The sequence below is a fragment of the Theropithecus gelada genome, chromosome X (assembly GCF_003255815.1).
Source record: "Theropithecus gelada isolate Dixy chromosome X, Tgel_1.0, whole genome shotgun sequence".
NCBI lineage: Eukaryota > Metazoa > Chordata > Mammalia > Primates > Cercopithecidae > Theropithecus > Theropithecus gelada.
In genome coordinates, this window is record NC_037689.1 from 126,137,847 (window position 1) to 126,154,886 (window position 17,040).

Below are 17,040 nucleotides of genomic sequence, written 5' to 3' on the forward strand. Positions count from 1 at the left end.
CATTTGTCAATTTTAGCTTTTGTTGCAATTCCTTTGCCATTTTCGTCATGAAGCCTTTGCTCATGCCTGTGTCCTGAATGGTATTAACTAGGTTCTATTTTACAGTTTTTATAGTTTGGGGTTTTACATTTAAGTCTTTAATACATCTTGAGTTAACTTTTGTACAAGGTGTAAGGCAGGGTTCCAGTTTCAGTTTTCTACATATGGCTAGCCAGTTTGCGTAGCACCATTTATTGAATAGGAGAGCCCTTCCCATTGCTTGTTTTTGTGAGTTTTGTCGAAGATCAGATGGTTGCAGATGTGTGGTGTTATTTCTGAGGTCTCTGTTCTGCTCCACTGGTCTATATGTCTATTTTGGTACCAGTACTATGCTGTTTTGGTTACTGTAGCCTGGTAGTATAATTTGAAGTCAGGTAGCATGATGTCTTCAGCTTTGTTCTTTTTGCTTAGGATTGTCTTGGCTATACGGGGTCTTCTTTGACTTCATATGAAATTTAAACTATATTTTCTAATTCTGTGAACAATGTCAATGGTAGTTTGGTGGGAACAGCATTGAATCTATAAATTATTTTGGGCAGTATGGCCATTTTCACGATATTGATTCTTTCTATCCATGAGGATGGAATGTTTTTCCATTTTTTTGTGTCCTCTTTTATTTCCTTGAGCAACGATTTGTAGTTCTCCTTGAAGAGGTCCTTCACATTCCCCTGTTAGCTGTATTACAAGGTATTTTATTCTCTTTGTAGCGATAGTGCTTGGGAGTTCATTCATGATTTTGCTCTCTGCTTGTATATTGTTGACATAAAGGAATGCTTGTGATTTTTGCACATTGATTTTGTATCCTCATACTTTGCTGAAGTTGCTTATCAGTTTAAAGACTTTTTGGGCTGAGATGATTGTTTGTTTATTTGTTTGTTTTTGAGACGGAGTCTCGCTCTGCTGCCCAGGCTGGAGTGCAGTGGTGCGATCTCGGTTCACTGCAAGCTCTGCCTCCTGGGTTCATGCCATTCTCCTGCCTCAGCCTCCCTGGCAGCAGGGACTACAGGTGCACACCACCATGCCTAGCTAATTTTTTTGTATTTTTAGTAGAGATGGGGTAATGATGGGGTTCTGTAAATATAAAATCATGTTGCCTGCAAACAGGGACCATTCGACTTCCTCTCTTTGTATTTGAATACCCTTTATTTCTCTCTCTTGCCTGATTACCCTGGCCAGAACTTCCAATACTATGTGGAATAGGAGTGGTGAGAGAGGTCTTTTGTCAGTTTTCAAAGGGAATGCTTCCAGCTTATGCCTATTTAGTATGATATTGGCTGTGAGTCTGTCGTAAATAGCTCTTACTATTTTGAGATACATTCCATTAGTACCTAGTTTATTGAGAGTTTCTAACAGGAAGGGATGTTGAATTTTATCAAAGGCCTTTTCTGCATCTATTGAGATGATCATGTGGTATTTGTCATTGGTTCTATTTATGTCATGGATCACGTTTATTAATCTGGTTAAGTTAAACCAGCCTTGCATCCCAGGGATGATGCTGACTTGTTAGTGGCAGATAAGCTTTTTGATGTGCTGCTGGATTTGGTTTGACAGTATTGTATTGACGATTTTTGCATCAATCTTCATCAGGAATATTGGCCTGAAGTTTTTTTTTTATTGTATCTCTGACATGTTTTGATGTCAGGATGATGCTGGCCTCATAAAATGAATTAGGGAGGAGTCCCTCCTTTTTGATTGTTTGGAAGAGTTTCAGAAGGAATATCAGCTCCTCTTTGTATCTCTGCTATAATTCGGCCTTGAATCTGTCTGGTCCTGGGCTTTTTTTGGTTGGTAGGCTATTAATTACTGACTCAATTTCAGAAGTTGTTATTGGTCTATTCAAGGATTCGACTTCTTCCTGGTTTGGTCATGGGAGGGTGTATGTGTCCAGGAATTTATCCACTTCTTCTAGATTTTCTAGTTTATTTGCATAGACGTGTTTATAGTATTCTCTGATGGTAGTTTGTATTTCTGTGCGGTCAGTGGTGATATCCCCTTTATCACTTTTTATTTTGTCTATTTGAGTCTTTTCTCTTTTCTTCTTTATTAGTCTAACTAGCGATCTATTTTGTTAATTTCTTCAAAAAACCAGCTCCTGGATTCATTGATTTTTTGGAGGGTTTCTCATGTCTCTATCTCCTTCATTTCTACTCTGATCTTAGTTATTTCTTGTCTTCTGCTGGCTTTTGAATTTGTTTTCTCTTGCTTCTCTAGTTCTTTTAATTGTGATGTTAGGGTGTTAGTTTTAGATCTTTCCTGCTTTCTCCTGTGGGCATTTAGTGCTATAAATTTCCCTCTAAACACTGTTTTAGTTGTGTCCCAGAGATTCTGATATGTTGTCTCTTTGTTCTCATTGGTTTCAAAGAACTTCTTGATTTCTACCTTAATTCATTATTTATGCTGGAGCCATTCAGGAGCAGGTTGTTCAGTTTCCATGTAATTGTGTGGTTTTGCTTGAGTTTCTTAACCCTGAGTTCTAATTTGATTGCACAGTGATCTGAGAGACTGTCTGTTATGATTTCAGTTCTTTTGCATTTGCTGCATTTACTTCCAATTATGTGGTCAATTTTAGGATAAGTGCCATGTGGCATTGAGAAGAATGTATATTCTGTTGATTTTGGGTAGAGAGTTCCATAAACGTCTACCATGTCCACTTGATCCAGAACTGAGTTTAAGTCCTGAATATCCTTCTTAACTTTCTGTCTCGTTGATCTGTCTAATACTGACAGTGGGGTGTAAAAGTCTCCTACTACTATTTTGTGGAAGTCTAAGTTTCCTTGTAGGTCTCTATGAACTTGTTTTATGAATCTGGGTACTCTTGTATTAAGTGCATATATATTTAGGATAGTTAGCTCTTCTTGTTGAATTGTTCCCTTTACCATTATGTAATGCCCTTCTTTGTCTTTTTTGATCTTTGTTGGTTTAAAATCTGTTTTCTCAGAAACTATAATTGCAACCCCTGCTTTTTTGTTTTGTTTTGTTTTTTTGTTTTTGTTTTGTTTTTTTTTTTTTGTTTTCCATTGGCTTGGTAAATCTTCCTCCATCCCTTTATTTTGAGCCTATGTGTATCTTTTCACCTGAGATGGGTCTCTTGAATACAGCACACTGATGCATCTTGATTATTTATCCAATTTGCCAGTCTGTGTCTTTTAATTTGGGGCATTTAGCCCATTTACATTTAAGGTTAGTACTGTTATGTGTGAATTTGATCCTGTCATCATGCTGCTATTTGGTTATTGTGCATAATAGTTGATGTAGTTTCTTCATAGTGTCATTGGTCTTTATATTTTAGTGTGTTTTTGCAGTGGCTGGTACTGGTTTTTCCTTTCCATATTTAGTGCTTCTTTCTACAGCTCTTGTAGGCCAGGCCTTCTGGTAACAAAATCACATAGCATTTGCTCGTCTGGAAAGGATTTTATTTCTCCTTCACATATGAAGCTTAGTTTGGCTGGACAAGAAATTCTGGTTTGAAAGTTCTTTTGTTTAAGAATGTTGAATAGTGGTCCCCAATCTCTTCTAGCTTGTAGAGTTTCAGCTGTGAGTTCTGCTGTTAGTCTGATGGGCTTCCCTTTGTAGGTGACCTGGCCTTTCTCTCTGACCACCCTTAACAGTTTTTCCTTTATTTCGGCCTTGGAGAATCAGATGATGATTTTGTGTCTTGGGGTTGACCTTCTCATGGAGTATCTTAATGTTATTCTCTGTATTTCCTGAATTTGCATGTTGGCCTGCCTTGCTAGGTTAGATAATTTCTAGATAATATCATGAAGTGTGTTTTCCAGCTTGTTTCCATTCTCCCCATCTTTTTCTGGTACGCCAATCAATCATAGATTTGGTCTTTTTATAAAGTACAAATTTTATTGGAGGCTTTATTTATTCCTTTTCATTCTTTTTTTTCTCTAGTCTTGTCTGCATACCTTATTTCAGCAAGGTGGTCTTCAAGTTTTGATATCCTTTTTACCACATGGTCAATTTGGCTGTTGTTACTTATGTATGCTTCAGGAAGTTCTCGTGCTGTGTTTTTCAGCTCCATCAAGTCATTTATGTTCCTCTTTAAACTGGTTATTCTAGTTCGCAATTCCTGTAAACTTTATCAAGGTTCTTACCTTCTGTGCATTGGGTTAGAACATGCTCTTTTACCTCAGCATAGTTTTTTATTACCCGTCTTCTGACGCCTAGGTTTTTTTCTGTTTGTTTGTTTGTTTTGAAGGAGTCTTGCTCTGTCGCCAGGCTGGAGTGCAGTGGTGTGATCTCGGCTCACTGCAACTTCCGCCTCTTGGGTTCAAGCAATTCTCCTGCCTCAGCCTCTTGAGTAGCTGGGACTATAGGCACGTGCCACCATGCCCAGTTAATTTTTGTATTTTTACCAGAGACAGTTTCACCCATGTTGGCCAGAATGGTCTTGATCTCTTGCCCTCGTGATCTGCCTGCCTTGGCCTCCCAAAGTGCTGGGATTACAAGTGTCAGCCACTGCACCCGGCCCTGAAACCTACTTCCATCAATTTGTCCATCTGATCCTCCATCCAGTTCTGTGCTCTCAATGGAGAGACACTGCAATCATTTGGAGGAGAAGAGGCACTCTGGCTTTTTGGGTTTTCAGCATTTCTTCATTGATTCTTTCTCATCTTCATCAGTTTGTCTAGTTTCGGTCTTTGAGGCTGCTGATGCTCAGATGTGGTATTTGTGGAGCCTTTGTTGTTGTTGCTGTTGTTGATGTTGTTGATGATGCTTTCTGCTTATTTGTTTTCCTTTCAATGGTAAGGTCCCTCTTCTGTAGAGCTGCTTCAGTTTGCTGGGGGTCCACTTCAGGCCCTATTCATCTGATTCACTGCCACACCTGGAGATGTCAGTCAAGGAGGCTGGAGAACAGCAAAGACAGGTACCTGTTCCTTCTTCTGGGACTTCTGACCTCGAAGGGCACCACCCTGATGCCAGTAGGATCATTCCTGTGTAGGGTGTCTGACGATTCCTGTTGGAAGGTCTCATCCAGTTGGATGGCATGGGGAACAGGACCTGTTTAAAGAAGCCCTTTGTCCCTTGGTGCAGGGGGTGTGCCTTGCTGGGGGGAATCCCACTTTTCTGGGCTGCCCGGATTCCTCAGAACTACCAGAGGAAAGGCTAAATATGCTGGCCCACAGAGACTGTAGTCAACCCTCCCCCTAGCGGCTCCGGCCCTGGGAGATCCAGGTTCTGTCCCTGAACCTCTGGCTAGAGTTATTGGAATTCCTGCAGGGAAATCCTGCCCATTGAGGAAGAATGGGTCAGGGTCAAGCCTGAAAAGGCATTCTGGCCACAGATTCCCACAGCAAGTGTGTTGGACTTGGGGAACAAGTTTTGGAACCAAGCCATCCAGCCTCCCTGGCTGCAGCAGGGGAAAAGTGCAGCCTGGAGCTCTAGAGGTGGATGCCACCATCCCTTCACCCAGGGCACTTAGTGTGTTAGGCAGTTGTGAGTCCCACTGCAGGCTGTTTGTTGCCCCTCCCCTAAGGAGTTCAAATGGCTTAGACAGCAGGCAGCTTCAGCTATGGTGCTAGTCACCCCTCCCCCTGGGAGTTCCGGTAGGTTTAAGCAGATTCCAGCTGAAAGACTGTTGAGAATCTGCACATTCCTGGGTTGGGAGGCTAGGCCTCAGTGGCCTGGGCTCACCAGTGGAATCTTGCGATCCATGGGTTGCACAGTTCCATGGAAAAAGCACAGTTTCCCCGACTGGGTAGCTTACTCACCACCTCCCTTGGCTAGGGGGAGGGGGCTCTCCTGCCTGGTGTGGCTCTCAGATGGGCCGCGGCACCACACCGTTCTTCCTTCTCTCCATGGGTCACGCCAGCCTGCTAGTCAGTTCTGATGAGAGAACCTGGATACCTTGGTTGCCGGTGAAAGATTCAAACTTTTTTTTTTTTTTTTTTTCCCAATGGGAGCCTACAAACACCGCGGTTTCTAGTCAGCCATCTTGGCCCCACCCCAGTTTACTTTGCTGAGGATTTCGAATCAATATTCACCAGAGATATTGGCCTATAGTTTTCTTTTATGATGTATCTTTCTCTGGTTTTGCTATCAGGGTAATACCAGCCTCACAGAATGAATATGGAGGTATTCTTTCCTCCTCAATGTTTTTGAATAGTTTAGTAGGATTGGTATCATTTCTCATTTAAATGTTTTGTAGAATTCAGCAATGAAGTCAGCCAGTCTCTGGGTCTTCTTTACTGGGAGAATTTTTATTAAGGTTTTGATCTTATTTGTTATTGGTCTATTTAGATTTTGGATTTTGTCCTAGTTCAATCTGGGTAGGTTGTATGTGTCTAGGAATTTGTCCATTTCTTCTAGATCACTCATTTTGCTAGAGTATAGTTGCTCATAGCAGCCACTAATGATCCTTTGATTTTCTGCAGTGTCTGTTTTAATGTCTCCTTTTCCATTTCTCATTTTGTTTACTTGTATATTCTTTCTTCTCAGTGAATCTGGCTAAAGGTTTGTCAATTGGATTCAACTTTTCAAAATAATTTTGTTTCACTGATATTTGTATTGTTTTCTTCATTTCAATTTTATTTATTTCTGCCCTCATCTTTAATATTTCACTTCTATTAATTTGGGCTTTGGTTTGATCTTGCTTTTCTAGTTAAGATGCATAATTAGATTATTTATTTGAAGTTTTTCCTCTTTTTTGATGCAGGCACTTGTAACTATAAACTTCCCTCTTAGTACTGCTTTTGCTACATCCCATAGGTTTTGGTAGTTGTGTTTCCATTGTTATTTGTTTCAAGAAATTTTTCAAATTCCTTCTTAATTTCTTCATTGACCCACTCATCATTCAAAAGCATATAGTTTAATTTCCATATATTTGTGTAGTTTCCAAAATTCCTTCTGTTATTGATTTCCAGTTTTATTCCATTGTGGTGAGAGACAATGCTTGATGTTATTTCAATTTTTTGAGTGTTTTAAACTTGTTTTGTTACCTAACATATGGTCTATTCTTCAGAATGATCCATGTGCTGAGGGAAATAATGTGTATTCTTCAGTCATTGATTAAATATTCTGCAAATATCTATTGGATTCCTTTGGTCTATGATTAAGGTCCATTATTAATCAGATTAAGTCTGATGACTGTTAATTTTCTATGTGAAAGATCCATACAATGCTGAAAGGGGGTGTTGAATTCTCCAGCTATTATTTTATTGAGGCCTATCTCTTTCCTTAGCTATAATAATATTTGCCTTATATATCTGAGTGTTCCAATGTTGGGTACATAAATATTTAAAATTGTATATCCTCTGGCTGAATTAACTCCTTTATCAGTATATAGTGACCTTCTTTGTCGCTTCTTGTAGTTTATGTCTTAAAATCTATCTTTTCTGATGTAAGTATAGCTACTCCTGCTCTTTTATGATTTCAGTTTGCATGGAATATCTTTTTACCATTCCTTTATTTTCATTCTATTTGTGTTTTTACAGGTGATGTGCTTTTCTTGTCGGTAACTAATCAACAGGTCTTATTTTCTTAATCCATTCAGCCATTCTGTGTCTTTTGTTTGGAGAGTTTAGTCCATTTACATTCAATGGTTTTATTGATAGATAAGGATATACCCTTCAGATTGTATTTGCTTTCTGGTTGTTTTTTGGTCTTCTCCTCCTTTCTTCCTTCCCGTCTTCCTTTAATGAAGATGATTTTCTCTGGTGATATGACTTAGTTTCTTGGTTTTTTATTTAATTATTTTTTTGTGTATCCAATGTATGCATTTGGTTAAACATTACCATGAGACTTGCAAATACTATCTCATAATCCAGTATTTTAAACTTATGGCGACTTAACAGTTTACATAAACACATAAACAAGCAAAGAGAAAAATAAACACTCTATGTCTGAACTTTTTCCCCCTGTTTTTTAACTTTTTGTTATTTCTATTTATGTCTTGCTGTATTGTCCATGTCTTTAAAAACGTTGTTGTATTATTATTTTTCATTGCTTTATCATTTATTCTTTCTACTTAGGATAAGAGTAGTTTACACACCACAATTCCAGTGTTATAGCATTCTGGCTTTTTCTGAGTACTTACTATTACCAGTGAGTTTTGTAACTTCAGATGATTTTTAATTGGTCATTAACATGCTTTACTTTCTGATTGAAGTACTCCTTTTTTGCATTTCTTGTAGGACAAATCTGGTATTGATAAAATCCCTCAGCTTTTGTTTGTCTGATAAAGTCTTTATTTCTCCTTTACATTTGAAGGACATTTTTACAAGATATACTATTTTAGGGTAAAAGTCTTTTCCTTCAGTACTTTAAATATGTCACGCCATTCTCTCCTGGCCTGTAGGGTTTCCACTGAAAAACTTGTTGCCGGACATATTAGAGTTCCATTGTATTTTTTTTTTCCTTTTATCTTGCTGCTTTTAGGATCTTTTCTTTATCCTTGACCTCTGGGAGTTTGATTGTTAAATGCATTTAGGTAGTCTTCTTTGGATTAAATCTGCTGGGTGTTTTATAATCTTCCTCTTGGACATTGATCTCTTCCACTAGATCTGGGAATTTATCTGTTATTATCTTTTTCAATAAACTTTCTACCCTTATCTCTTTCTCTATCTCATCCTTAAGGCAAATAACTCTTAGATTTGTCCTTCTGAGGCTATTTTCTAGATCCAGTAGGTATGTTTCATTTTTTTCTCTAGGATTGGTCTCTGGTGCCTTATTTAGTTCATTTGGTAAGGTTATGTTTTCTGGATTGTCTTAATACTTTTTTAGATGTTCTTTTTTGTCTGAGCATTGAACAGTTACATATATATTGTAGTCTACACTGTGTGGGGTTGTTTGTACTCATCCTTCTTGGGACGGCTTTGTGGTTATTCAAAAGGATTTGGGCGTTTTAATCTAAGCTGTATCTGTTTTAAGGGGCACTTCAAGTCCAGTAACACTTTAGTTCTTGCAGATTCATAAAAGTACTGCCTTCATGGCCTTGGAAAAGATCCAGAAGAATTCTCTAGATTACCAGGCAGGGATTCTTGTTCTCTTCCTTTACTTTCTCTGAAACAAATGGAGTCTCTCTATATCTGTGCTGAGGCTCCTAAAGCTGGGGGTAATGTCACTGAAACACCCCTTTGGCCACCACCACTATGATGGTGCTGGGTCAGACCTGAAGCCAGGACAGCACTGGGTCCCACCCAAAGCCTGCTGGAGCCACACTCTGGTTACTGCCTGTTTGTTTGCTCAAGGTTCCAGGGCTCTACAACCAGCAAGTGACAAAGCCATCCAAGCTTGTGTCCTTCCTTTTTTGGGCAGCAAGTTCCCCATGCCCTAGGTGAGCCCAGAGGTGCTGTTCAGGAGACAGGAACTAGATTCAAAACCTTAGACGTCTACCTGGTGTTCAAGTGTACTGGGGCTGAACTGGCACTCAAACTACAAGATGCAGTTCTTCTCACTCTTCCTTTCCCTTTCCAAAGGCAGAGGAGCCCCACCCTGTAGCCAGTACTTCACAGACCCAGGAGGATTACTGCCAGATGACCTTCAATGTTCCCTTAAGGCCCAAAGGCTCTATAGTCAGTTTGTGATGAATGCTGCCTGTCCTGGGACTCACCCTTCAGGGCAGTGCACTCCCCTCTGGCCTAGGGCAGGTCCAGAAATGTCATCCACAAGCCATGTTCTGGAATCAGAGACCCCAAGAGCCTACTTGGTGCACTACCCCTCTGTGGCACAGCTGGTACCTAAGGTACAAGACAAAGTTCCCTTTACTTTTGTCTCTGCTTTTTTCAAGCTGAAGAAGTCTTGCCCTTAGCTACCACGAGTGGGAATATGTTGAGTCTCACCTGAAGTTGGCAAATCTCAGCATCTCAACCAAGGCCTTTGACATAGTACCTGGGTATCACTGCTTGTTATTCAGGGTCCAAGGGTTCTTTGCTTAGCAGGTGATGAATGCTGCCAGGACTGGGTCTTTCCCTTTAAGGTAGTAGGTTCCCTTCTGTCCAGGGGTATGTCTAGAATTGTCATCTAGGAGCTAGGGCCTAGAACGGGGGCTTCATGACTCTGATCTTGTTGTGTCCTATCTTGTTGTGGCTGAGCTGGTATCCAACATGCAAGAGAATGTCCTCCCCAGTCTTCCCTCTTCTCTACTCAAGCAGAAGGAAGGGGTTTGAGGAGACAGCTTTTGGAGCTGTGAGCTGTGCAGTCTGGGGTTAGAGGAGGGGTGATGCCAGTATCCTTTTGGCTGCCCCAGCTGGTGTCTCAGTATATCACGTGCCCCAACCCAGTCCACTGTCTCTAGGACTAACTCAGCACTAGGACTCACCTAAGAATGGCAGTGCTTATGGCCTAGACTTTCTTTCAAGTTTTCTTAGAGGCCCAGAGCGCTATAGCCCATGGAGCCCAGGTTTGTGGTAACTCAGTTTTGGATGGCTAGGTAACTCAGTTTGGACGGCTAGGACTGGTTTAAATGCTCCCTGTATTGGTGGATGTTAGCTGAGTTTGGTCCAGTTTTTCTTTCTGACCTAACAGGAAATCACTAAGTTCAATGATTCACAATTGTGGTGTTCTCCCTCCCCCAGCATCCAGGTTTGCTCTCTACACCATGCTGCCACTGCTAGGAAGGGACGAGTCTTGGGGGAAGGAGGTGGCCTTAGGGATTCAGGACTATTTTTTCTATCTCTTTAGTGCCTCTTTCGGTGATATAAATTTAAAACCAGGTACTCTGAGGGCTCACCTGAGTTTTGGTTCTAATGAAGTTGTTTTGAGTGTGTAGATAGTCATTAAATTGGTGTGCTTGTGGGGAAGAGGAATAATGGAGCCTTCTCTTTTCCCATCTTCTCTGCCTTTTTCTGGTAGAATTTGAATAAAGTCTATTGACATGATCCAGTGACACATGCTGGGAGTCATTGTGTATTACAGAGTTCAAATTATGGAGTAATAAAAGCTTCTGAAATTCATATATAAGTGTCAAATTAAGCAGGATCTAATCTAGTTCCTTTCTTCTTTTATGTTTTACAACCTTCTAGTTTACCACAGTATAATAGGTGTCAAGTTGAAACAACTATGATTCTGGTTAGCCTGGACTGAAAAGTAACCCCAATATTACAGCCTCACACATCAGCAGCATAAGGTTGAATGGGAGACTTCAAACAAGCTTTAATGTAAAGACTTTGGCCAGGTGCGGTGACTCACACCTGTAATCCCAGCACTTTGGGAGGCGGAGGCGGGCAGATCACTTGAGGTCAGGAGTTCAAGACCAGCCTGGCCAATATGGTAAAACACCATCTCTACTGAAAATACAAAAATTAGCTGGGCATGGTGGCACGCACCTGTAGTCCCAGTTACTAGGGAGGCTGAGGCAGGAGAATCACTTGGACCCAGGAGGCAGAGGTTGCAGTGCGATGAGATCACACCAATGCACTCCAGATTGGGTGACAAGAGTGATACTCAGTCTATATCTATATCTATATCTATATATAAATGTACATATATATGTACATATATATACATACACATACATTGATATGTGCATATATACACACACACATATATGAATATATGTGTGTGTGTGTGTATATGTGTGTGTGTATATATATAGACTTCATGAACTTCTCATCCAAGTGTTTTCAGTGCAAATATTCAAAAATAATTGCATGTTGTTAAGACAGAAAGCTGCATTTCCTGTGATTCTTCTATTTTCATTCATGTGCATTCTTTTTTGAAAACTGACTAAATATATTAAGCAAAAAAAAGGAAGATGGAGAAGAATCAGTAATACCTTTATAAAATATGGTAAAATAAAGCTTATTATAGGAAATAAATGTGGACTTATTGAAAAGATAAGACCACATTTGTCTATACCAAACAAAAGTCAATTTTGAGAAAAAGAAAAGGAAAACCTTGATTTGACAAAATACAGGACATAAATTTGTAAACGCAAATAAGATACACAATGAAAGGATCCTTGTTCATCTAGTCAACAAGAAAACAGAAACAATAACATCAATAGATAATGATGTACACTTTTGTACATTCCTCCCTACAAACATGCACTGCAGTTCCACAGCAGAGTCTATCCAGCCTCTCCACATTCTGGTGATGAACTTTGCTCTGAATATGACAACTACGCCACTCATTGGCCTATCTCATAGTTTGGTTTCTGCTAAATATAATTTGAAAATACACCTAATCCTAAATAATTAAGGCAATGATGATCACTGTCCTCTCAAATAATACAACTGCATTTTCAATAAGTCATAATGCCTACTGAAATAAAATCTAAATTCCTTAGCATAAAATTCAAAGCTATGGAGCCCCACGTGTGCTGTTTCTCACCAACTGCTCCAGTTTCATCATCTAAATACTCCTTGTTTTATCTTAATTTAAGGTGTACTGGTTGCTGTTCCTCAAGCAGACCTCTCCTGTTCCTACCTCCAAGACTTTGTTCATTATAATCTCACCTTTTACAATGACTCCTCCTCCAGCTACCTATTAAGATTGTATTCATCTTTCACAGTATGGCTCAAATGCTATCCCTTCCATAAAGAATTCCCTAATCATTCTAGCTTGAAGAGCTCTTGACCGTCTGTGAACTCAGCATTTTGAAAATATCATTTATATATAAACTTTGTGTACATCCTCATTGTCTTGGGTCAGTGATGCTATTACCTGTTTTATTTATTAATAATGCTCCTTTCACTTTCAAAAGCATTCCAGTTTAGACAATATATGACCATCATACTTATATTACTGTGACATTCACCATATTCTGTTTTATTGTGATTTATGTGCATATATTTTGTTCCCCATACTATGGTGTAACCCTCTTCGAGAAGACAAACCATATCTTTTATATATATACACATGCGTGTATGTGTATATATATGCACACATAAACATGCAAACATATATGTATGTGCATGTGTATATATACATATATGATGTGTGTATATATGCACATATACATATGTGTATATATGTGTGTATATGTATGTACATATACATATATGTGTGTGTATATGTATGTGAATATACATATATGTGTATATATGTATATAATACACATACATACAAAAGGAAAGTGCCCTTCGTATGGTTCAATATGTATTTATTAAGTTGATAAACAGTGGAGAATCTGATGTTTATTAATAGAGTTCTAAGTCTTAAAATACTGAAAGCTTTTTCTTTTGAAGGCTAATGATTACTCATTATTAAACTAATGTTGATCCTAGATGTCCTTCAGAATCTTAATTATGACCAATTACAGATCCAACATAATTTGTCCACTCCTTGAAGGTTGGAGTAGGATGTTAATTGAGTCCCTTTGAGTTCTCATACTTGATAATCATGAGAAACAGATCTAAGAGTGATACACTTTCTTCTCCAAGCTCTAATTTGACTCTGTACCTTTAGCTGACTCAGATGATGAACCTGAAATAACCCCATGTATTTCTTCCAGAAACAAAATTATACCAGGAGAAAGTCCAGGAGCAGAACCCCTCTGCCCAATACATGATATGTTTAGAAAGCAATCAAATGGCTTTCATAAGATAGGTAAACCTAGTATCTAGCTTTTCATTTTCTCCAAATCATATTTAATTTTCCTACTTCCCAAAAAAGTGAGGGAAGGTTTGCTATGTTAAAATAAATTAACCAAAATAAAAGCCTATAAGCTTAGAGAAAATGCATCCAGACAAGTGCTACTGTTGGTTTTCGTTTCGGAAAAGGAAATATTAACCCAAATTCCACCAGTAGTTATCAAAGAAACCTAATTACCCAGGAAGTGCTCAATAGACCCAATTCTTGACTTGAAGCTTGTCAATAAATAATCAAAATAAATGTTTAGGTCTCTGCTGCTCTAGTTTTCAAATTTATGATGAGAAAGCCATAAGGAAAAAAAGTAAAGTCAATTAAAGTAATTTACCAAAACAAGTTTGGTTTCTTTTCAGCCCATTCTTCTTTTTATGTTTTATTTTGTTTTTAATTGACACATAGCAATTGCACATATTTATGGGGTACAGCAACACAGATAAGCCTGGAGGTCATTATGTTAAGTGAAATAAGCCAGACACAGAAAGACAAATACTACACAATTTGACTCATATGTTGAATCTAAAAACGTTGGCCTTATAGAAATTCAGAGAAGAATAGTGATTACCATGGGCTGGGGAGGGTAGTGGGGAAGGGAGATGAGAAGAGGTTGATCAATGGGTATAAAGTTACGGTTAGATATGAGAAATAAGTCATAGTGTTCCATTGCACAGTAGGGTGACTATAGTTAAGGATAATATATTTTATATTTCAAAATACCTAGAAGAGCATATTTGGAATGTTCTTACCTTTTTCCTTTTAATATAGCAATCTCCACAGAAAGTACAGATCACGAAACTCTACTTTTTCCTGCCATCATCCGATATTTCGCTTTTCATGAATTCAGTGAGGCAGTGCTTGGTGATAGTGTCAAATTAGTAGAAAACGTGAGGTCTAGCAATTTGACAATGATATAACTGTCACAATGGGTCTACTTTCAGCATGTGCCATGCATAATTAGAATCAAATATACACCTCTTAGCATTTCTCTTGGGTTCACCCAACTCTGAAAGCTCTCAGGTCATTAAGGCATATCAATTAGTAATGATTTTTTCCACTCCACCCCACCCCCACAGCCAGGAAAGCACACATTGAAGGTGATATCTGCAGTCAAAATTTTAGTGTGCACAATTTGAAAATATCTACTTTGTCACACAGAACAGTATCATCTGAGAAACTCATTTGCTTAAAGCTTTATATTGCAGCCATTAAAAAATATTTTATCTCTTTGGATGAATGTCCTAAGAACATTTCCATACCTATTAAGTAGTATTAACTGTACAAAGGTTTGGAAAACATACGAATCATTAAAAGTATAAATGAGATGTGCAATAGCCTGGAAGAGCTAATGTTATCAATTTTGTGGCCAGTTTAACATCTTCTTAGTACGATCATTTTTAAAGAAGTCATCATGACCCAGGGTAAATTACTTCTTTTGGCAGCAGAAATGTGGGGATAGAGTAGATAAAAAGGGGATACCACAGGCTCAGCATATTTTAAATATTCACATTAGGTATCAGTCATGTATTCATGAACTTGGTTACATATACCCTAATAGATACTGTATGTAGAAGTAATCCTTTATGGATTTTATTACCTAATAATCCTGTTGTTTCCTTGTTAGACGGTAGCATGAAAAATGTGTTGTTCTCCATCATACTGAATGGACAACATCTGGAACCATTCCCCTTGAAAATGGGCACAAAACAAGGATGCCTTCTCTCACCACCTCTATTCAACACAGTATTAGAATTTCTGGCCAGGGCAATCAGGCAAGAGCAAGAAATAAGGGGCATCCAAATAGGAAAAGAGGAAGTTAGACTATCCATGTTTGCAGATGACATGATACTTTATGCAGAAAACCCATAGTCTCAGCCCAATAGCTTCTTAAGCTGATAAACAACTTCAGCCAAGTCTCAGGATACAAAATCAATGTGCAAAAAATCATTAGTATTCCTATACACCAACAACAGTCAACCCCAGAGCCAAATAAGGAATGAAGTTCCATTCACAATTGCCATAAAATCACAAAATACGCAGAAATACAGCTTACTAGAGAGGTGACAGATCTCTAAAAGGAGAACTATAAACCACTGCTCAAAAAAATCAGACATGACACAAACAAGTGAAAAAACATTCCATACCCATGGATAAGAAGAATCAATATCATTAAAATGGCCACACTGCCCAAAGCAGTTTATAGATTCAATGTTATTCCTATTAAATTGCCATTGACATTCTTCACAGAACTGGGGAAAACTATTTTAAAATTCATATAGAACCAAAAAAGAGCCCAAATAGCCAAGGAAATCTTAAGAAAAAAACAAAAAACAAAAAAACAAAGCTGGAGGCATCATGCTACCCAACTTCAAACTATACTACAGTATAGAGCTACAGTAACCAAAACAGCATGGTATTGATACAAAATCAGACATGTAGACGAATGGAACAGAATAAAGAACTCTGAAATAAGACTGCACATCTACAGCCATCTAATCTTCGACAAACCTGACAAAAACAAGCAACAGGGAAAGGATTCACTGTTCAATAAATGGTGCTGGGATAACTGGCTAACCATATATAAAAGATTAAACCTGGAGCCCTTCCATACACCATATACAAAAATTAACTCAAGATAGATTAGAGGCTTAAATGTAAAACCGAAAACTAAAAAGCCTAGAAGGCAACCTAGGCAATAACATTCAGGACATAGGCATGGGCAAAGATTTCAAAACAAAGATGCCAAAAGCAATTATAACAAAAGCAAAACTTGACAAATGGGATCGAATTAAACTAAAGAGCTTCTGCACTGCAAAAGAAACTGTCAACAGAGTAAACAATCTACACTATGGCAGAAAGGTTTTGCAAACTGTGCATGTGACAAGGGTCTAATATCCAACATCTATAAGGAACGTAAACAAATTTACAAGAAAACAACCCCATATAAAAGTGGACAAAGGACATGAACAGATACTTTTGAAAAGAAGACATACATGTGGTCAAAAAATATAAAAACTACTGATCATTGGAGAAATGAAAATCAAAACCACAATGAAATGCCATCTCACACCAGGCAGAATGGCTTTTATTAAAAAGTCAAAATATAACAGACGCTGGTGAGATTGTGGAGGAAAAGAACGCTTATACACTGTTGGTGGAGTATAAACTAGTTCAGCCATTGTGGAAGACAGTCTGGCAATTCTTCAAAGACTTAAAGACAGAACTACCATTCAACCCAGCAATCCCATCACTGGGTATATACCCAAAGGAATATAAGTCATTCTATTTCATATTATAAAGAAACATACAAAGTCCAGGACCAGATGGATTCACAGCTGAATTCTACCAGAGGTACAAGGAGGAGTTGGTACCATTCCTTCTGAAACTATTCCAATCAATAGAAAAATAGGGAATCCTCCCTAACTCATTTTATGAGGCCAACATCATCCTGATACCAAAGCCTGGCAGAGA